The sequence below is a fragment of the Pteropus vampyrus genome, unplaced genomic scaffold, assembly GCF_000151845.1.
Source record: "Pteropus vampyrus isolate Shadow unplaced genomic scaffold, Pvam_2.0 Scaffold9, whole genome shotgun sequence".
NCBI lineage: Eukaryota > Metazoa > Chordata > Mammalia > Chiroptera > Pteropodidae > Pteropus > Pteropus vampyrus.
In genome coordinates, this window is record NW_011888790.1 from 5,040,752 (window position 1) to 5,062,011 (window position 21,260).

The window sequence follows — 21,260 nt, forward strand, 5'->3', positions numbered from 1 at the left end:
GAAATGAGGTCTAGCCACAGATATTGATGTCGACACTTACTGAACCATGAGATTCTTGGGGTTTTTTATCTTTGTTAACAAATCCCTAAAATAATGTGCTGATCTTAAACGAAGGCATAAATGTGTAATATATTTAAGATGTGAAGTAGTTTTAACATTGGCAGCTGTGTATTACATTAGTATCATTTTTTCTTAATCATATAGTCTACACTTGCTTAGCATGATTGCTGTTTAATTTATAAAATATGGAGGGAAATTAAAAGATTAGAATAATTTTATCTTTGAATTCAGTTGGTTATTTGGCACATGTATACCTTAACAACTTCTGATGGGCATTCACTATCAACTAAAAGCTTTATGGTTTTGCTTTTCACATTTAATTCTTAAATCTCCCAGTAATTGATTTTTGTGTGAGAGAGAGAATATGATTCACTCTTCCCATGTGGATAATTGGTTATCCCAACATTATTTATTGAAATGAATAAATAATCCTCCGTGATAGGAAAATCTCTGTGTCACAAATCAAATTTTCATATATGGGTAGTTTTATTTCTGTAATCTCTCTTCTGTACCATTGGTCTGTTTTTTTACCCCTGAACCATTACTGTACTATCTTAGATACGTTTAGATACTCAAAGTTTTATTTCTTGTCTGTTCACAACATCAAAGGAAATGCTGTTGAATTTTGCCATTTAAAATGATACTTGTAGATTTTTTTTAGGTGACCTTCATCAAGTTAAAGAAGTTTTATTCTAATCTTACCTTGCTAAGAGTTTTATTTTGTTTGTTTTAAATCATGAATATTTGTTGAGTTCTATCAAAAAAGGTTTTCGTGTAACTTTAGTGGTGATCAAAATTTTTTCTCGATTTGTTAATGTGATCAGTTACATTGATTTTCAAATTAGGGTAAGAAAGCATTCCTGGAATAAACTCAGTTTAGTCATGATGGATTATCTTTTTTGTAAATTATCGAATTTGGTTTACTTACATTTTGTTTAGGATTTTTACATCAGTGTCCATGAATCAGATTGGCTTGTAATTTTTTTCTCATAGCGTCCTGGTTGGTTGGCTTTAAAAAAAAATCTTTATAAATGATTGAAAAATTTTAGATTGTAGTAAAATACACCTAACATAAAATTTATCATCTCACACATTTTTAAGAGTACAGTTAGGTAGTGTTAATTTTTTCACATTGTTGTGCAACCAATTTCCAGAACTTTTTCATCTTGCAAGACTGAAACTCTGTACCCATTAAACAACTCCTATTCTCCCTCCCTGCAGCCCCTGGCAACCACCATTCTACTTTGTTTTTATGAGTTTTATTACTCTTTGATTACTTTAGTATCTCGTATAAGTGAGAACATACAGTATTTGTTTTTTGTTTTTTTGTGTGTGTGCCTGGCTTATTTCACTTAGCACAATCTCTTCAAAATTTATTCACGTCGTAGCATGTGTCAAAATTTCTTTTTTAAGGCTGAATAACTTACCATTGTATGTATAAACATTTTGTTACCTGTTCATTTATTGGTCAGTGGACACTTATGTTACTTTCACTTTTGGGATATTGTGAATAAAGCTGCTATGAACATAATTGAACAGGGTCTCTTTGAGAGACCTTGCTTTAAATTCTTTTGGTTATGGATTCAGAAGTGGTATTGCTGGATCATATTGTAATTCTATTATTTATTTTTTGAGGAACTTCCATATTGTTTTCCTCAGTGGTTGCCCCACTTACATTCCCACCATCAACATACTCGGGTTCCAATCCATTTGTCCACATTCTCACTTAACACTTGTTTTCTGTTTTTGTTTTGTTTTGTTTTGTTTTTGCTTTTGGTATTAGCTATCCTAATGGATGTGAGGTAGTATCTCATTGTAGTTTTGCTTTCCATTTGCCTAATGACTAGTGATGTTAAATATTTTATGTGCTTGTTGGCTGTGTGTGTGTGTGTGTGTGTGTGTTTGAGATATGTCTGTTCAAGTCATTTGCTCATTTTAAAGTCAGGTTTATTAGTTTTTAATTTTTTTTTTATTGTTGCTGAGTTGTAGGAGTTCTTTCTATATTCCAGCTATTAACCCCTTGTAAGATATATGATTTGCAAATATTTTCTTGCATTCCATAGGTTACCCTTTCACTCTGTTAATTGTTTACTTTGATGCACAGAAATTTTTAATGTTGATGTAGTCCTTTTTATCTGTTTTAGTTTTGTTGCCTGTGATTTTGGTGTCATATCCAAGAAATCATTGCCAAAACCAATGTTAGGTAGCTTTTCTCCTGTGTGTTCTTCTAAGAGTTTTATAGTCTTAGGTCTCTGTTTAGGTCTTTAATTCATTTTGAATTAATTTTTGTACAGGTGTGAAGTATGGGTCCAAGTTCATTCTTTTGTATGTGGATATTTGGTTTTCCCAGCACCATTTGTTGAAAAGACTGTCTTTTGCCCCATTGAATGGTTTTGACACTCTTGTTTCCTGTTTGGATTTTGATAGGAATTAAAAAGTGTTTTTCTTTTTTTATTATTCTCTAGAAGAATTTTTTTTAAGGCTATAATTATTTGTTGTTCCTTGACTGTTTGGTAGCACTTACCTGTAAGACTATCTGGGCTTGATAATTTTTTAGTCAAAAGATTTTAAACAGCTGCTTTTCACTTTCTTTAATGATCATTAATCTAGTTAGATTCTCCTATTTTTTATTTTTAAGTGGTCATTTGATTTATCTTTTAAAAATTAATATGTAGTTCACATACCACAAAATTCACCCCTTTAAACTATAAAATTCAGTGTTTTTTAAGAGAATATTTCAAAGTTGTAAAACCATCACCACTGATTCTAGAAATTGTCATCAACCAAGAAGAAACCCTGTACTGATGAGCAGTCACTCTGCATTCCCCTTCCCCTATCCTCTGACAACCAGTCAGTCTACTTTCTATTTCTAGATTTGCCTATTCTTGGCATTTCCTACAAATAAAATCATATAATATGTGGCCTGTTTTGTATGGCATCTTTCACTTAGTGTAATGTTTTCAAAGTTTGTTCATATTGTAGCTAGTATCAATACTTCATTCCTTTTTATGATAGAATATATTCCATTGTGTAGATGTTACCACATTTTGTTTATGCATTAATCAGTTGTTGCACGTTTGGACTGTTTCCATTTTTGGCTGTTATGAATAATGCTTCTGTGAACCTCCATTTACATATGTTTCCATTTCTCTGGCGTATATACCAAGGGATTGAATTGCTGGGGTCATAGGGTAATGCTGTATTTAAATTTAACCTTTTTAGGATCTGCAAAATTTTTCCAAAGGAGTTGCACCATTTTACATTGCCATGAATAGTATGTGAAGGTTCCAATTTCTCCACATCCTTGTCAACACTCGCTGTTGTCTTTTTTATTATAGCCGTTTTAGTGGGTGTGAAGTAGAATCTGTGGTTTTGATTTGCATTTCTGTAATGACTATTGATGTTGATCATCTTTTCATGTGTTTGTCATTTGTGTATCTTCATTGGAGAAATGTATAATCACATCTCTGTCCATTTAAAAATTGGGTCATTTGTCTTTTGTTGTTGAGTTGTAAGAGTTCTTTTTGTATTTTGGATACTAGACTCTTTTCAGATACATGGTTTTGAACATTTTCTCCCATTTGGATTGTCATTTTACTTTTTTGATAGTGTCCTTTGAAGCACAAGTTTTTCTTATTTTGATGAAGTTCAGCTTAGATATTTTATTCTTTTATTGCTTGTGATTTTGGTATCATATCAAAGAAACTTTTACCTAATTCAAGATAATGAAGTTTTATGGTTTTAGCTCTTACATTTAGGTCTTGATCCATTTTGAGATAATTTTTGCATTTAGTATAAGGTAGAGGTCCCACTTCATTATTTTGCAATTGGAAATCTAGATGTTCCAACACCATTTGTTGAAAAGACTGTTTTTTTTTCCCACATTGAGTTTTCTAGGCATCCTTATTGAAAATCTTTTGACTCTAAGTGTATAGGTTTATTTCTATATTCTCATTTTTCTTCCATTGGATCTGTATGTCTCTACTTATGTCAGTACCACGCTTGGTGATTTGATGCTTGATGTTAGTAACTTTTTAATAAATTTTGAAACTGGAAAGTGTGAGTGCTCTTTCTTAATTATTTTAACAGATTTGTATTTTATAAATTTTTTTCAAAATGTCACTAAAATTTTATATTGGCATGAAATTTACATCATATCCTCTATCAATTTAACCCCTACAAAATCTATAATGATGTTTTCATTTTCATTTGTTTTCCTTTTTCTTGATTAGTTTTTCAAGAGTCTTATGACTTTAATTACTCTTTGAAAGAATGAACTATTGACTCTCTTGATCATCTCTTTTGTGAATTTTTTTGTACTTTTAAGTTTTGCTATTTATTATTTCTACTTTTTCAGAATTTTAGGGTTTTTTTAATGCTGTTTTTTAAAAAACAACTTTTAAATTTGGATTCTAGTCTTTAAGTTTGCCTCTAAGTGCCATCTTGGCTGCCTCCCCATAAATTTTGATGTATAATATTCTTGGTTTTGTTCATTTTAAAAATAATTATTTGTCCCATGCATTATTTCAAAGTGTACACTTAATTTCAAATATACAACTTTTATTAAATATTTTGTTATTTGATTTTATTATGGTCAGAGACCATAATATAGTAACTTATAAAGATTACCTTTAAGACCTAGCCTATGGCTAGTTTTCACACATTGCATGTGCATTTGGAAAGAATGTGAATTCTCCTGTTTAGTACAGTGCTACATATATTCCATGAGCTTGTTAATTGTTCTATTCAGATATTTCATGTTTGTCTAGATTTTGTTTTGGATTTGGGTTTTTTATTTTTTTTTTTGGAACTTCTGTTTTTCTGATGAGAAAGACATATTAAAGTCTCTCACCTGATGGTAGACTTGTCAGTTTCTTCTTCAGTTTCTTCTTGTAGAGGTGATAAATTTTATTTTATTTATTTTGGGTCTTTGTTAACTACTTATAAAATTAGAATTGTTTTATTCTTCTGTTGAATTGAAATTTTTATCATTGTGAAAAGGCTTCTAAAATCAAAATTTTTAGCCTTATGGCGTTTTGTTGTTGGCTGTTTTCTTGGATTAATACAGCTATTCTAGTTTTCTTTTGGTTAATAGTATTTTCCATTCTTTAGATTTCATTGGTTTTATGTTTTGGTTTGTGTCTTGTAAATGGTATAGTTGAGTTGTGTTTTTGTTCTGAATGACAATCTTTCTTTTTTAACTGAAGAATTTTAGTCACTTTCGATTACTAATAAATTTAGGTTTATTTCTATCTTCATATATGTTCTGTTTGTTTTACTCCCCCGTCTCCCTTTCTTTCAGTCTTTTTTATTGAATTGTGTGTGAAGCCTTCATGTAGACACTTTTTTCCTCATTTTATCCCTACCCCCAACACCTTGTACGTGTGCACACTTCATATTCTTCCAGTGGTTACTCTAGTTATTTTAACGTGTTATTTTTTAAAAGGAAAAGACTCAGTCAGTATCTTTAATCCACCTTTGAATAACAAAATACTCTGATTGTCCTTCCAACCTGTAACAGTATTGTCTGTTATTTTAGCATATTTCTTTCCTGCATACATATAGATTTTTATACAAACTATTTTAGATAGTCAATACTTGTTTAAATTTATTTACTGTTTTCTTGACTGATTATCCCTTTTTTGCATCTGAGACCTTCCTTATGAGATAATTTTTTCTACCTGAAGTACATCCTTTAGAATTTCCTTTAGTGAAAGTCTTTTGGTGAAAAAGACAGATTTTTATCTGAAGATACCTGGAGTTCATCCCCATTCTTGAAAGATGATTTCTCTGTGTATAGAATTCTAAGTTATCTCTTGAAGACATGATTCCAGATTTTTGACTGTCATTGCTGCTGCTGAGAATTAAAATCGCCCTTCCTTTGTAAATAATCTATCTTTTATTTCACTGTTTTCAAGCTTTTTTCCTCCTCCCTTTGGTGTTTTACATTTTATATAATACATCAAGGTGTTCCTTTTTTTCATTTCATTATTTTATTATTTGTAAGTCTACTTGGGATTCTTTCAGATTTCTGGATCTGAGTCTGTCTTTGAATAATTATGTTAAATTCTTGACCATTATCTCTCTGAGTAATGTCTATTATTTTATTTTCTTTATTAACTTTTTTTTTCTTACGAGGACAGTTTTTCTTCAGTCTTTAAAGACTCAGCTCCTTAATATGGGCTTTGGCAAAAGTCATGGGGCATTATCTGCAGGTCTAAATAAGGGTGAGGGTATTTGGTCCCTCTGTTCTTCATGAGAATGATTTTTGACTTCCTTGTTGTGAATGGTACAACTCACACGGTAATGTTGTTCCACATACAGTTTGGGAACCACATAGTCATTGAAGACACTTGCTTTGGGAATGTTTCTGAGGCTTCTAGTGTGTTTCCGCTGAGGAACTTCTGAATGGCCTGTTCTTGGGCACACATTGGATGCAGTTAGTGCAGTGAATAGGCTGTACGGGGCTGTAGTTCTTTCTGGCACGACCATTGTTCCTTTTCTTTTCTTGGTTGTCTTGGAAGCAGGAACTCTAATTAGACCTATATTAGACCTTCTTAATCGATTTTCCGTGTTTCTCACCTTTTTTTTCCCCCATCTTTTTCCTTCTCCACAAACTCGTTTAAGAGCTGGCTTATAGTTATAAATTCTCACAGGGGAATTTTTTTCTTTCTGCTGGCACCAAGGTCAAGCAGGCAAGTTTGCTTGCTGTCACCTGCTACATAGGTTTACTACTCATTTAGATATGCTTTGCAGGGGTAGCCTTTTCAATTTTCAGCCATATGAAAGGTTCTTTGATTACATTCCTCATATTGAGGAGTCTCAGAATATATAGCCTATCTCCAGCACACTGTAGTTTTCAAAGCAGCATTATGAGGTTACCTTAAGGTCAAGAACCATCTTCCAGAGCTGCTTTGCACATTTGTGTCAAATTAAGAAGTTTAAAAACATGTTTAAAAGAATTTATTCAATATTTTAGATTTAGGCAATAGAGCCTATCTGGGCATCTAACGTACCATGTTGCCAGAAATGGAAATCCTTTATCCATGTTAAATAAACATACATTTTAGGTGAGATTTATGTAAGAAATATGGCACAAAATTCCAATCAGCAGGCACCCATTTAAAAAGAAAAAGTCTCTGACACACAATTTAAAAAGAAAAGTCTCTGACGCACAATTTCCTGATTTAACCAACTAACTTTCAGGGCTGTTTTGAATTGGATAAGATGGGTTTCACTGAATTTAGTATCTGTGCCAGTGGAAACAGTGCTTCCTTTAGGTAGGGAGCCCTTGTGTGGGTACCAACGAGACAGGGGAGAAAGTAATCATACCCAAGTATTCTGAACAATAGTAAAAGAACGCTTGGTTGTTCGATTCATCTTTCCTTTAATGCAGATGATTAGTAGTGAGTTGGAGGCCAAGATTGTAGGCCATCTTCGTCTTATAAATTATTATAAAATTTTGTTACTAGACTGTCAGAACAGATATATGAGGGCAACACCAAGCATTACTGCATTTAATATGAAACATAAAAGAAAAACTTGATTAGGATTCTTGACCCTAATTTTTTTTCTTTTGGAAAAAGCGATAGTAGTAGCACCTTTGTGATGCAGAGGCTTCTTTCTTTGGGTACTGCAGCTTGATTTTTCCTTGAATGCAGGTACTAGTCTTTTTAGTCTGCTTGAATCTCCCCAAACAGCCTTATAGCTTTCTTTACCTGTTGAGAGAAAGTTCTGAAAAGATATCTCTTCTCTGAATCTATTAATAATGATATGATTTTTTTCTTTTGTTTATTAATGTGGAGAATTACTTTACTTTTTCTAATGTTAAACCAGCCTTTGAAGCCTTTTATGTTACTGGACTCAGCTTGCTGATATTTTAATTATTTTGCACCTATATTTATTAAGAACATTAGCCTATAATTTTATTATGCTGTGCTGTCCTATTGATGTTTTGGTATCAAGGTTATACTAGCCTCAGAATGAGTCAGAGAGGGTATCTTCTTTAACTGTTCTCCAGAATACATTGGGCAAAATTATTTCTTTCTTGCGTGTTTGACAGATTCATCTGTGAAGCCATCTGGGCCTAGAATTTCTTTATGGGAAGATTTTTTGATTCCTGGTTGAATATGTTCAGATTATAAAACTATTCATATTTTTGTTTCTTCTTGAATCAGACTTGATATTTTTTTCTAGGAATTTGTTTTACCTAAAATCGCTAATCTTCTGGTATGATACTGTTGTAATATCTTTGGAATGTCTAATTTTGAGCAGTTTTTAAAATATGTTTTGTTGACCTGTGTGGGTCCCTGAGACCAGGTGGTCTTGGAGCTCAAAACTAATTTCATAATACAGAGTTTTTTGTCTTTTTCACTGTTGACATTTGCAGTGATGCTGCAAAAGCAATGGTGGGTAAAACTGCTAACACCTTAGCACAAATTAAGGTGATGGCACCAGACTGAACTATTATGTTCTTCATTGCCCTGCATTCATAGTTATTTTTTTTTAATTATCTAGTTTCATTTAAGAATGTCCTTGATGAAGCAATAAAAATTAATTTTATTAGAATTTGACTTTGAATATATGTCTTTTTTATATTGCGAGTGACAAATGGGAAGGATTTATAAAGCACTTCTGCTGTATACTGATGTACAAACAGTTGTCTTCAGAGAATAGACCTGTTCAGTTGAGTTGTGAGTTGAATTAGCTGCTTCCATCTCTTTTTTAACTTGAAAGAACAGGAGAGGCAAATTTTGGTTTTTTAAACTTATGTATTTAACATTTGTTTTTCTCAAAAAGGAATTGAGTGAATCTATCACTCTGATATAAACATCTGTATTTGTAGCCAATAATTTTTTAAAAAATCAAGTTTCAAAATGAAATTTACAATTTTGGAAAACTTCTATCTAACATTGTGAGCTTGACAGCTTCCCAGATAGGCTTTTCTGGTGAGATGGGTAATGATATTAAAGAATAATTTTTTTTCTTGATATTATATTCCAAATTGCCAATTTGGAACATTTACACAATTTAGTGAACCAGTATTTACCAGTTGACCAATGTATGATGTTACAAAATCACACAAAGTACAAGATAAACCAATGGATTTTTTTTTTTTTGTAATAGCGTGCAATATGGTTTTAGAATTCACATTGTAACCAACTTTCAAGAAACTACCATTGATCAAGTTTAGGTATAGTATCAAAAATATCGACAGTTATTTGAAATGATTACTAAAATATTGTCTTTTCCAACTATAAATCTGTGTGAGGCTAATTTTCTTCATATCATATGCTTATATACTTTAACCAAAACAACATATTGCAGAATCAGTCATAAGAATCCATTGTCTATAAAGCCAAACATTAAAGATATTTGCAAAAATATAAAATAATGTCACTTTTCTCACAAAGTTTTTTGGAAAATAGGTTTTTTATGTTAATGTGTGAAAGGCTTATTATTCTTTCAAATAAATTAATAAAAATTTTAAACGTTTCTCAGATTTAACTTCTGATTTGGTAAATGCCAATAGATAGAACCCAGTTAAACAAAAGCTCTTCGAAAAATTCTCAAATAATTTTTAAAAATGTAAAGGGGACCTGAGACAAAAAGTTGGTGAACTGCTTGCTAATCTACAGAAACAACAATGTTTCTTTTTTTAATTCCTGACGTTATTCATTTGTCCCTCTTCCTTTTTCAAAAGAAAAGAGAGTGTGTTCCAGTCTTATATTTTAAAAAAGTGATTGTCTTTATATTTTTAGATTAAGTATGTTCAAAACACATCTATAAAAAGTGATAAATATATCTCCAGTTGAATTAATTGATTTTAAAACTCAACAGGCCTAGTCTAGTATCTGTAGGAATTTATTTCTATATTTTATATGCAAATTCCTCACAAAATAACATCAAATTTAGTTAAAAACTGAGACCCTCCCAGAAGCAATGACATCCAGCTGCAAGAGCACAGGTAGATCCCAGATCTTGATCTCTGATACAATGTTCCAATAAAAGGAACCAAGACTACTTGGAGAAATGGCTGATTCAAGGACTGAGGCAAGGAATAGATGTTTAGCCTGGAACATCTTGTAGTGCCAAGAAGTATGAAAATGCTTAAAAAACCCACAATGATGGGAATGTGTCAAGGGGACATAGGCGCCGACTGAAAGAGCTCCCAATGGCCAAAGTTGGAATAATTTGAGCAAGAAAATAAGTATTAAGTAATAGTGGATTATAACCCAAAGTATAAAACACCCATGGCTCCATACTGATTAAGTGAATAAATGGAGAAGAGACAAGTCTCCTGTGAAGAACGGCAAATAATTTATGTTGATACTCTGTCTTCAACAAGATGGAGCATAACCTCCCACTCAAGTGTGGGCTATCTATAATGACTTTCTTTCAAATAGTACACTAATGAAGGAAGATTAGGAGTAACTTTAGTAGAGAAACCTGACAAAAATTACCTCAGCCAGGTGATATGGATTAACATCAACAGTCATACTGATAATGTGCTTAAAGCAATATGATGTGATAAAGATGGCACTTTATCTCTGTGCTCTTCTTCCCCAAAACCCATAACATAACCCCAGACTAATCATGAAAAACCATTAGACAAATTCCAGTAGAGAGACATTCTACAAAATACTTGACCAGTATTCCCCAAAACTTCCAGGGTCATCAAGAACAAGGAATAATCTGAGATACTGTATAGCCAAGAGGAACCTAAGGAGATATGATGATTAAATGTAATGTGGTGTCTTGGATAGGATCCTAGAACAAAGAATAAGGACATTATGTAAAAATTAAGGAAATTTGAATAAAGTATGGACTTAATAAGAATGTATCTATATTAGTTTATTAATGATAACAAATGTACCATACTAATGTAAGATGTTAATAGTAGATATATGGTAACTGCTTATGGGGTGTATGGAAAGTCTGTGTTATCTTCTCAGTTTTTCTCTAAATCTGAAATTGTTCTAAAGAATAAAGTTTATTTTAAAAAGATACTGAGTATCCTAAGTATTTTTTTAAACCCAGAAATCATGTTCTTCATGACTTTTAACATATTTTTTCCTCATTTTAATTTTTAATATGTATTACTCTTGGAGCAACCCAGTTTTTAAAAAATTTGGTAATAGAGTAATTTGCTTGAGGGTATTGCATAACTGGTTCTTGCAAAACAGGCCCAACATTTATTATGCTGCATTTGCTGCCAGCTGAAGGTCTACTTACAAAACAAGCTGTGTTTATTATAATCTTAAGTTCTTTACTGTCATTTAAAATTTTTAATGAATTCAGAGCAACCAGAATTCTTGTAAAAAAAAAAAAATTATTGACTATACCTTTGAACATAATTTGTTACTTAAAAGTTCTTTCTTATTCTTTGATATAATCTTAACACATTTTTAATAATTTAAAGAGAGAGATTGATTTCAGATAAGTAATTCTCTATTTTCCAAAATAATTTTGTCTTAGACACTTGAATGATTGGTTTTATTTTCATTACTAAAGCAAGTGTCTCCAAAGCCATATATTAGGAAAAGAGCATTTATTGCCTCCAACTCAGATATTTTCTTGTGGTAGGAGGTTGTAGTGTGTTCTGGATATTTTTCCTTACTAACAGACATACATAGTATTGATAAAATAAACATTAATTTGTAGAATTTTAATTAAAAAATGAAAATGTGTACACTAGCAAACACAATCTTAAGTGAAATTTAAAGCCTTAACTTTGTTAGATTTACCTTTGGTTTATTTTTAGATGAAAGAAGAGAAAGATGAGTTTTTTAATTCCTTAAAATTTTAAACATTTTTTAGTAAATTAGTATAAAGAAAGAAAATATTTGAAGAAACTAATGGTATAATAGCTAAACCATTATTTTAGCCTGTGACGTTTCACACGTGTGCTTTCCACTTACATAATCATATTCCTGTTTTAGCTGAAATAACTATCAAATAACTAGAGCAAAGAAGTACCAAATAATTAGATCAAATATGTTGGTGTTGGAATTGCAGGTAATTCAAATGATATTCAAAGAAAATACTAGTTAATATTAGGCACCTTTTAAGGTTAAATTGAAAGAACTTAGGGAGAGGATTAGGATCAGAAATCCAACATAAACAGTCTTCTAAGAAATGGATTTGTGAGCAAACACCTGAGCAGTTGAGGGTGCAAGCTCTGTGGGTATCTGGTAGAAGAGTGTTCCAGGTAGAGGGAACAACAGTTACAAAGGCACTGAGATAAGAACATGCTTAGTATGTTAGAAACAGCAGGGAGGACGGTGTGGAGTGGGGAGAGTTGTAAAGTGCATGAGATCAGTTGTTGAGCTGGCAGAGTAGGAGACAATACCAAAATACTTAGGGCCTTATAGGCCAGGTCATTGCAAAGTCTTCAGTTTTTACTTTCAGGAGAAGAAGAGATCCGTGCAAGATTTTGTCAGAAAAATTGTGAAAGACTTCTAAATCGGCAAAAAATGATGAATGAGTGTCTTGTCTTGCTCATCCATTGTTTTATTTTCTTTGAGTTGTTTTACAGTTTTGTACTTTTTAAAGAACTGGTGAAAATGCACATGAGTCTTTTCCATAGTAGTGCACATTAATCATGTCTAGCGGATTAATAGTAGTGCACATTAATTGGGTCTAGTTGATTATTGCCCTGAATAAGAACCATTTTACATCTATTTGTAAATTCATTTCAGAATTCCTCATTCTCTTTGCGGTTCTTGGAACTTTCCTTTGAACCAATTGTAACATTGTAATGATTCCCTCATCAGTTAATGAGTTAAATAATATCTTTGACATATGTTCATTTTACTGTTTATAGGAGTCATGATTTTTACCAATAAAAAATATATTCAGTAGCACTTTTCAATGGAACTACTCTGGTTACTCTATTGAGAAAAGACTGGAGCTGGACAAGAGCAGAGGCAGAAGCCTTCAATCAATAATAAAGACTATTGCAAAGATTCAGACAAGAAATGATGGTACCTTAAACTTGAGAAGTAGTGGTAGAGATGGTAAGCAGCTGTTGAATTTGGAATATATTTTGAAGATAGGTCAGAAAGGATTGATAGATTGGATATGGGATATGAGAGTGAGGTGTCAAGGATGATTGTAAGATTTGGGGATATTAACCTTAGTAAAATTTACATATAATGCCTTCCTTTTAACCATTTTAAGTTGATAATTTTTATTTCCTATTCTTAGAGAGGAATTTAGTTAGTTTGACTAAGAAATGTAAAAGCTGGTGATCATGGCTCTTTTCTCATGAGGTATTTTGTCTATTGGTTATAGTGTAATATATTACTATATTGAAAACATCTGTAACAACCTTATCAGTCAGGATTCTGGCAGAAAACAACACTGTCTAAAACAGTGTTAATAGAAAAGAATTTAATGAAAGGATTATTTGCAGAGTGGTAGGCAGGTTAAAGGAAACCAGCAACCAGTGATGACCAAGCTAGCTAGCAACAGCAGGAAGCTGTTGCCACTTCTGTCTAAAAGGGACAGGGGAAGGGAATGATCACCTGAACCAGCAAGAGCTATAGGTATAGGAGAGGAGTTCCCTGATAGAAGACAGTAGTAGAGAAACTTCAGCAGGGAATGGAGCCCCAGCCAACCTGGTCTGCCAGTGCTCCTTGCAAGTTAGGCTTCTAGGGCACAGAACAGGGTGGTTCTGGAGGGTCAAATGAAAAATATCCAGCACTGCAAATAATTTTTATAAACTTTCATAAAACAAAAATAAACATTAAATAAGCAAACAAACTGATGTTCCTGAACTTCAAAACAAAGAAAAGAAAGAACATAAATTTTTAGTAGTAAAAAGTTATAAAAATTCAGTTGGGTGGGTTTCAATGACATTAAACAGAAGTATGCATTATAGCTAACATCAACCATAAAAGTTTTTATATCATGTTAAGTGTTTTACTTTAGACTCACAAGTTTATAAAAATACCTTTATCTTTATGTATTTTACTTAGAATTAATTGATTCTAATTTTTAAAACTTCATAGAATCATTACTTTATATTTTAAGTATTTAAAAGCTTTTTTATTGTCTTATTCTTTGTTCTTTTTTAACATAAAGTGTTTCAGATTTAATTTGGTTCTTGAAATTTACTTCAATTGAAAGAAAGCTTAAGTCCTCTCATCCAGCTTCTTAACTAGTAGTAGAATTTACAGAACATTGCTAGTGATGGGAGCTCAACATTTGAGAGTGAACTCGACTTTTTGTTACATAGATGTAAATCTGTTTGATTCTCATAGACTTATATGGTTTGTTCCAACTTCTGTTTCAGGAGCAAGACAAGTCTATTCTATAAAACAGAGAGATTTGAAGACAGCTGATTATCTCTGCCCCACTCTTCCTTACTGCTAAGTATTATTTTCTCCAAATTAACTTTCCATTGTTTCTGCAGTTATGCCTTACTGATAGTGTTCTTATTCATCTCACCTTGAGTTACTCTCTTCCCGAAGCCTCTGTGAGACCACACTCTTGGGGATTTTCTTCCTGTTTCTTGGACAGTGCCTATTTATTTCCTTTGTGAGTTTCTCTTCTGCCGTTCCCTTAAATGTTGGTGTTTCTGAGTTTCCGTGGGTCTTATTTCTTCTCACTGGGCAGTCACTTTTTGTCCTTTGCCTTGCATCCATAAGCCTATGACTGTCATATCTATGTCTCCAACTCAGATCTTTCCCCCACCTCCATACCTATATTTCTGTTTGCCTGTTGACCATTTCCACATGGATATCTTACAGTCACCACAGTACATTTAAAACTGAGCTTGTATGCTTCTCTAAACCTTGTGTGCTTCCTATGTTCCCAAGCTTAATAAATGTATTGTCACCTAAATGGAAAATAGGGGTTTGTTTCTTGACTCCTGCTTTCCTTCCCAGACTAATTAATATGAGGTGTTATTGATGCTAACTTCTAAATATTGCTCTAATCCTCCTCTTTTCTCCATCTTCATTGTTTGCTACCCGAATTCAGGCACCACCACCCCCCATTTTATTACTGCAACAGCCTCCAAACCTAACAACCATAATGAGGTAGGTAGTGGTGGTGGTGTTTTTAATGCACCTATGAGGAAACAAATTAAGAGAGGTTAGATAAGAGCTCAGATCTCTCTAGCCTTGCAGTGAAGCCCATTATATTTTTATGTACCATGCTGCCTTGCTGGTATTATCAGAAATTCATATTGCCTTCTACTGGAGGAATTTAGAATGCTAAAAACAAAGCCTTTTATTTTAGATTCAAATATGCTGTTTTAAAATGCATTTAGATAGCAGAGCTGTTATAGGCCATTTATCAATTATATGAGAATTAAAACCTTGCCTTAGCCACATTCTACCTTCTATTTAGCAGGGTTAATAGTTTCGTTGAATTCAGATTTAGAATTTGCATGTGGAAAATGGAAACTGTTAAGGCTTTGATAAGAATATTTTATGTACATAACTTTGAGACCAATATTCTTTGTAGCCAACTGTTGAATTAAGTTCACAGATTTTTTTTTTTTTTTTTTTTTTTTAGAGGATTTAAAGTAGATAGCATTCCAGCCAGTACTGGTAAAGAAACAATTTGAAAGTGGGACAGAGTAAAATATCATCTTAGAAATTCTGGCTGTTTTCTGTAGAGATTTTTTTCCCCACATTTTTCTTTAAAGAAGAAAGAAAGAAAATATTTTCACTGTTGCTTTCAAATTATAGTTTATCATAAGTTGTGCTCAGAGTGACTAACCTCAGTGACGCTAGCTGTACTTTTGAATATAGATCTTCAGAATTACCTTCACCATAGATGATTGATATAGTGAGTTTAAAATCAAGATAAGTCTGAAGGAAAACAAACCATGAAATCTTTAGGGGAACAGTACATATTGTCTTTGTTAAAGCAATAGACAAGGAAACTGAAAATTCTAAATTTGGCTTCCAGTAAAATGTCGATTAATTTTTTCACTTCATTTCCCCTTTTGAAGAATGGTGAAAACAATATCCAGCAGTCTACACTACAAGATCATTTCCTAGACAAATATTTATCATGGATCAGAAGAGCACTGGGTCTTAGACACTCCAAAGTCCTATCACTTGGTTGTAACTATCTGGGAAGGAGCAAGGGAAAGATTTTTAACATCTTTTCATTAGTGTTATTTGTAATGAGTTCTTAGTTTTCATTGACTGCATACTGTATTTCATCGATCTAAGAGATGTTCACTGAAATTTAGGTATATTTTGCAATTGGTGCCATGTCATTAATTGGTTATTTTTTTTCTTAGTGGTATATAAAATGTCTTTAAAATCAATTGTGTCTCATCTTTGATGATAAACAGTATCTGTCTCCATTAGTATTCAAAATAACAACAATAACAATGTAGTAGCCTCCATACTTGAGGATCACTTTTTGATTGAGTGTTTATTTTCTTAAACATGATTGTGAACTGGAAAATAAGCCAAAAAGGCTTCTGATGCTTAAAATTGCTGTTATGAAGTTAATGAAGTAAAGATTATGTACTTTTACAGTATTCCTTTGTCTCTGAATATAGGGCCTTATTTTGCACCTAATCTTAATAGGCTTAGGCATCTGATTACAGAGTCCACAAGGAGTCAAAAGAGTAAACTTAAAAAAACAAACAAACAAACAGTAAAAAACACACATACACGTTTATTAAGTGACCATTCTACTCTCTGCTGTACAATCAGCCGAGAATGAGGATGACCGACAAAGTAAGAATTAAATACTATTTTTAAAGAACAACATAAAACCCAGAACTGGCCACGTAGCCCTGTTTTAGTAGGGGCAAACAGCCCAACACACATAAATCATCCTGATTACAGCTTGGAAGAGATTCTATATCAAAATACAGCCTGTCTGACTCCACTAGCACTTTCTTTAAGGGACAGAATGTATTTTATCTTTTCACTTTGATTGGGGAACATTTGTTGTTGATTAATTTCCCCCTCTCATGGCTTAATAGACTTACTAGAACATATTTTACCCTGAAAGTGTTAGGGGGAAAACCCCAACTTTTGCGATAACTGTCAGATATTTGAAATAGGATTTGGTTCTATAATCCTAATGGTCTCTGGACTCTGATCATCTACCCGTGTTGATAAATGGCCGCAGAGTGCATTTTTAGGCCCTAGGGCTAAGGACTTGTAGGAAGGTATTAGAGAGGAAAGAAGTAATGGAGGAGAAAAGGTTAGAGAACACTGTGTTTCTAAAGAGTGTTTCTAGAAGCTGTCAGTGGGCAATTCTGCACCAGATGGCCAACTGCATTATTTTTGTTTGGAATAAACCCAGGCTATGTATATCCATAAATTCTTAGTATTAGGGACTTTTTGAGACATTCCCCTAAGACATGTGAATTCTGAGAATAACTTTGCTGGCTGCGATCACCTTTAGCCTGAGAGTGGATGTTAAGTACTATGTTTTGGCAGATTTCCAGCATTTACTAATTAGGTTTTGCCTACTTAAATTCTCCTGGCAGTTTCCCTTGCCACTGTATTTTTCACACTCTGCCCTAACCTGTTTTGATGTAGTCTGCCTTTGGGCTCTGCTTAGACGTTTATAGCTTTTCTTTCTAAAGAAGACTTTAATAAAGTATTGATTTGTATGTTCTTCAGCTAATAATTTATTGTTGCTTATAAAAGCAATTCACACTCTATAGAAAATATAAAGAGAAAAATGCTTTTCATCCTGCCACCAAGTGTTCACCAATGTTAACATTTTAGTGTGTTTTAGTGTAGTTTTTTTTCCCCTTGTGTTTATGTATTTTGTGTAGGATTGGATGAGAAACAAATATGTGTGAAGGTTATTTTTTCTTATAATGAGAATCTTCTCAAATTTGCTGTTGGTCACTAAGAGTCATTTTTAAAATAAACATTTTTCCAGAACAATTTTAGAATCACAGAAAAGTTGGTACAGAGATTCTCATAAACCCTTTACCCAGCTTTCTCTAATATTAATCTTATATTATGGTGCTTATATTATGGTGCATTTATTGAAACTAAGAAATTAACTTTAGTACAACATTATTAACTAAAAAACTACAGGCTTTATTTGGATTTAATCAGTTTTTCCACTAATGTCCTTTCTCTGTTCCAGGATCCAATCCAGGATACCATATTGCATTTTAAAAGAACAGTTTTGTCTTTTTTTTTTTCTGTTTATACCATGACCATCTTTCTTTGTCATTAAATATTCTTTAAACATTGCTTATTAATGGCCTCAAAAGTAGATCAAATAGATAGATGTACTCTGATGTAAATATTTCTGATTAACCTTTTTTTTTTTTGGCATTTCGTAAGGGTGGGGGGTGTTAGAAAACACATATACATCAAACATTTCTATTAGTGGTGTATTTGTAGCAGGTAAGTTTAATGCTAGATTGTAACAGTAATTTTGAATGCATTGCTCTAAAAGTAGTAAATGTTTTTTTTCCTTTGCGAGTATCTTAAAGAGCATTTTAGAATGAGTTAAATGCAGAAACTGATGAGTTATTCGTGAAACAATTTGTTTTGAGGGTTATTTAGAGTTACTTGGTGTTTGGCTTTACTTATTTTGTGCAGATTATGCATTTGTGTATGTACATTTTATACATACACAGTCAAGTTTTAAGCTTTTAATATGAGACTAGTAATGAGTGTGATAACTACCTGAGTTTAGGAATACAGATTTATGGAATATTCTACCTATACACTTGCATATTCAGTTTTGAAAATTACCCTTTTATTTACTTTTCTGTTATCCTTAATGTTTATTTAGTTCTAGGTTAAGCATATTATATAAAAAGTGAAGATGCCTGGAGATTTTTCTGCATGTCTTGTATTCTTGTGCTGATTGTTATAGTTTGACTGATATTGAATGAACATGAAGTGTGAAGTCAGAGTTACTTGCATTTAGTGTTTTGTTGGTTTAAAGAATAAAGCCATGAAGCCAAACACCTTTAAAGAATTATTAGGTGTACCATACTAAGGAAAATACTGTAAAATTCATTCTTGGGTTTTACCCCTTACTGTCTTCTAGTTCAGTAAAACCTCATAAGCTAAATATTTATTGTGCTAGAGTTTAGTCTTTGCTAGTGGACTGTTGTCTAATAGTAAATTTATAAACTAGAGATTTATTATGAGAGTTGAGCAGTCATTTGTTAATTTGACACAATTATATGGATTAATATATAGAAATAATAACTGAATTGAAGAATCAAACATGGGATTCTGATATATAATACAGAAAATTGAATGTGCTATCTCCATAAGATCACATATATTCATTCCAGTTTTCAGAGTTAACAGTAAACACTTTCAGGAGAATGCTTGTACTTTCTTCTGTTATCTTACAATCACTTGTCTGTGAACTTTTAGTGGAGAGAGCTCCCTTCATGAAATCACTTGAGCCTACCTTCCCACTTATCTCCTAATGTTTTCCCATGCATACCCTACATTCCAACTATAAGGAACTACTTGCTGCTTCTGTCTACAGAATGTTCATCACTTTAATGTTGCTGGAGGACAGTATTTGATTTCCTTGTACATATTTTTACATTGCAACATAAAGCACTAAATTAAGAGTTTCTTTGAGAGTTTCCAAGGCTGCTGATATTTTTCCCTGTGATGGAAAGTGCTGGGATCATTGCCATTGGTACTGATTACATTATTGAATTAGCTGAGACAGAGTGACTCATCTGCTGGGTTTGCATATCTGTAGGTGTCTTTTTATATCCTAGGGCAGAGATTATGGGCACTCCAACTTAACTGTGTAAATTTTCATCACCAGTGTTTCTGGCTGTAAGTATATTCCAAGATTATAGATGATTCTAGGATTGAATTATGACCAGTATTATTAAAGGTGGAGCTGTGTTTTAAATCACCTTCTATTGCTTTCTCTTGTTTTATTTTTAGCAAGCCATTTTAGTAGTTTCCTCAGTATTTGCTAAGTACACACAATTGTTGACTAATAGATTGTTATATGATAGATAAAGATATAGATAGATATAGATTCTTTTATTTGTTTCTAAAAGCATAAGATGCATGATTGAAAGTGACTATCAAATTCATTATGAAATATGAGGTTAAAGTAGGTGACTTTTTCCAGATCTGGAAGGAGTATCTGAGGTTCAGGTCATCCATCCTGCAATGACACTCATTGCAGGTCCAGATGCTGTTGAACATTTGTGTTTGTAAATTGATACTGTGACTTATAGGCTAGATTTTGGGTGTCATACAATTAAATACCATTAATTGTATTCTTAGAAATTAGAAGTTCTTCTTGTATGTACTCTAGATTTTTTTGCCTCTGTAAGAAAGTATTTCGGTTAGTCATTAGTGTGATGTCTCTGATTATAAAGGAAAATGTGAATTGCCCTTCGTAGTGCGAACTGACCCTTCATGAAATCACTTGAGCCTACCTTCCCACTTATCTCCTAATGTTTTCCCATGCATACCCTACATTCCAACTATAAGGAACTACTTGCTGCTTCTGGAACAAGCCATGCTCTTTTGGACTTCTGTGCTTTTGCATGCACTCTTCTTGACCTGGATTGCCTTTGCCCTAGCAAACTCTCATCCATCTTTCAAGATTTGACTTCTCTAAGGAAGCTTCTCTTGTCACTTCTCCTTTTTCTTCTACACCAAGTTAAATGTTTGATGGTACTGGCACATGGGTTTGCAACTCTGCCATGTGTTCTTATTCTTTTCTGTCTGCCTCACTGAGCAGTAAGCTTAGACTAAGGGAAGTGTTTGTTATCTTTATTTCTAGCATTTAACTCGGTGCTTGGCAAAGAGAGTTGGTGCTCAGAAAATACTTGTCGAGTGCTTCAGTGTGTAGATGGAGAAAAGAATGAATTTATTTTTTATTCTCTCCTTAATATTGATAGCTTTTACAAATCATTTTTATCTACTAAGTAAACTTGTTAGTTTAATTCAAACAACTATGTCTGAAATACAGAAATGTTACTTTATTAATATTTTAGATTTATCTATAGGAAAATGAATTGATGGCAGTTTAAATAAACATAAGCATGTGCTTAATCTTTCGTGATCATCCTGGTTTTACTTGTCTCTTACAGAGAAAACAGAAATGAGAGGAATCTGGTTTAAATTGCAGTACAAAGAATTTAGATTAGACATAAAGAGTTTCCAGAAAATAAAGTACCAGATTTTGAAGAGATTTGTAAGTAATGTAATTGATTTTTTTGAGACTTAAGAAAA

The 21,260-nt window shown here is 32.6% G+C and overlaps 1 protein-coding gene across 6 annotated transcripts in view; it reads left to right on the forward strand.

Annotated features, from left to right (window-relative positions):
- The window catches only part of FRS2 (fibroblast growth factor receptor substrate 2), an 89,678-nt gene that overhangs the window by 49,814 nt on the left and 18,604 nt on the right, over positions 1–21,260 (forward strand). Inside the window, exons 4-7 of one of the 6 annotated variants that reach the window (XM_023520735.1) lie at positions 12,887–13,079; positions 14,360–14,439; positions 15,049–15,107; positions 21,119–21,222. The exons of 2 other annotated variants lie outside the window; for them this stretch is intronic. The gene's annotated coding sequence lies outside the window, so the exon portion shown is untranslated. Of the gene's footprint in view, positions 1–12,886; positions 13,080–14,359; positions 15,108–21,118; positions 21,223–21,260 lie in introns of all 6 variants that reach the window. 3 more of the 6 variants (XM_023520736.1, XM_023520726.1, XM_023520731.1) reach the window with 3 other exon arrangements.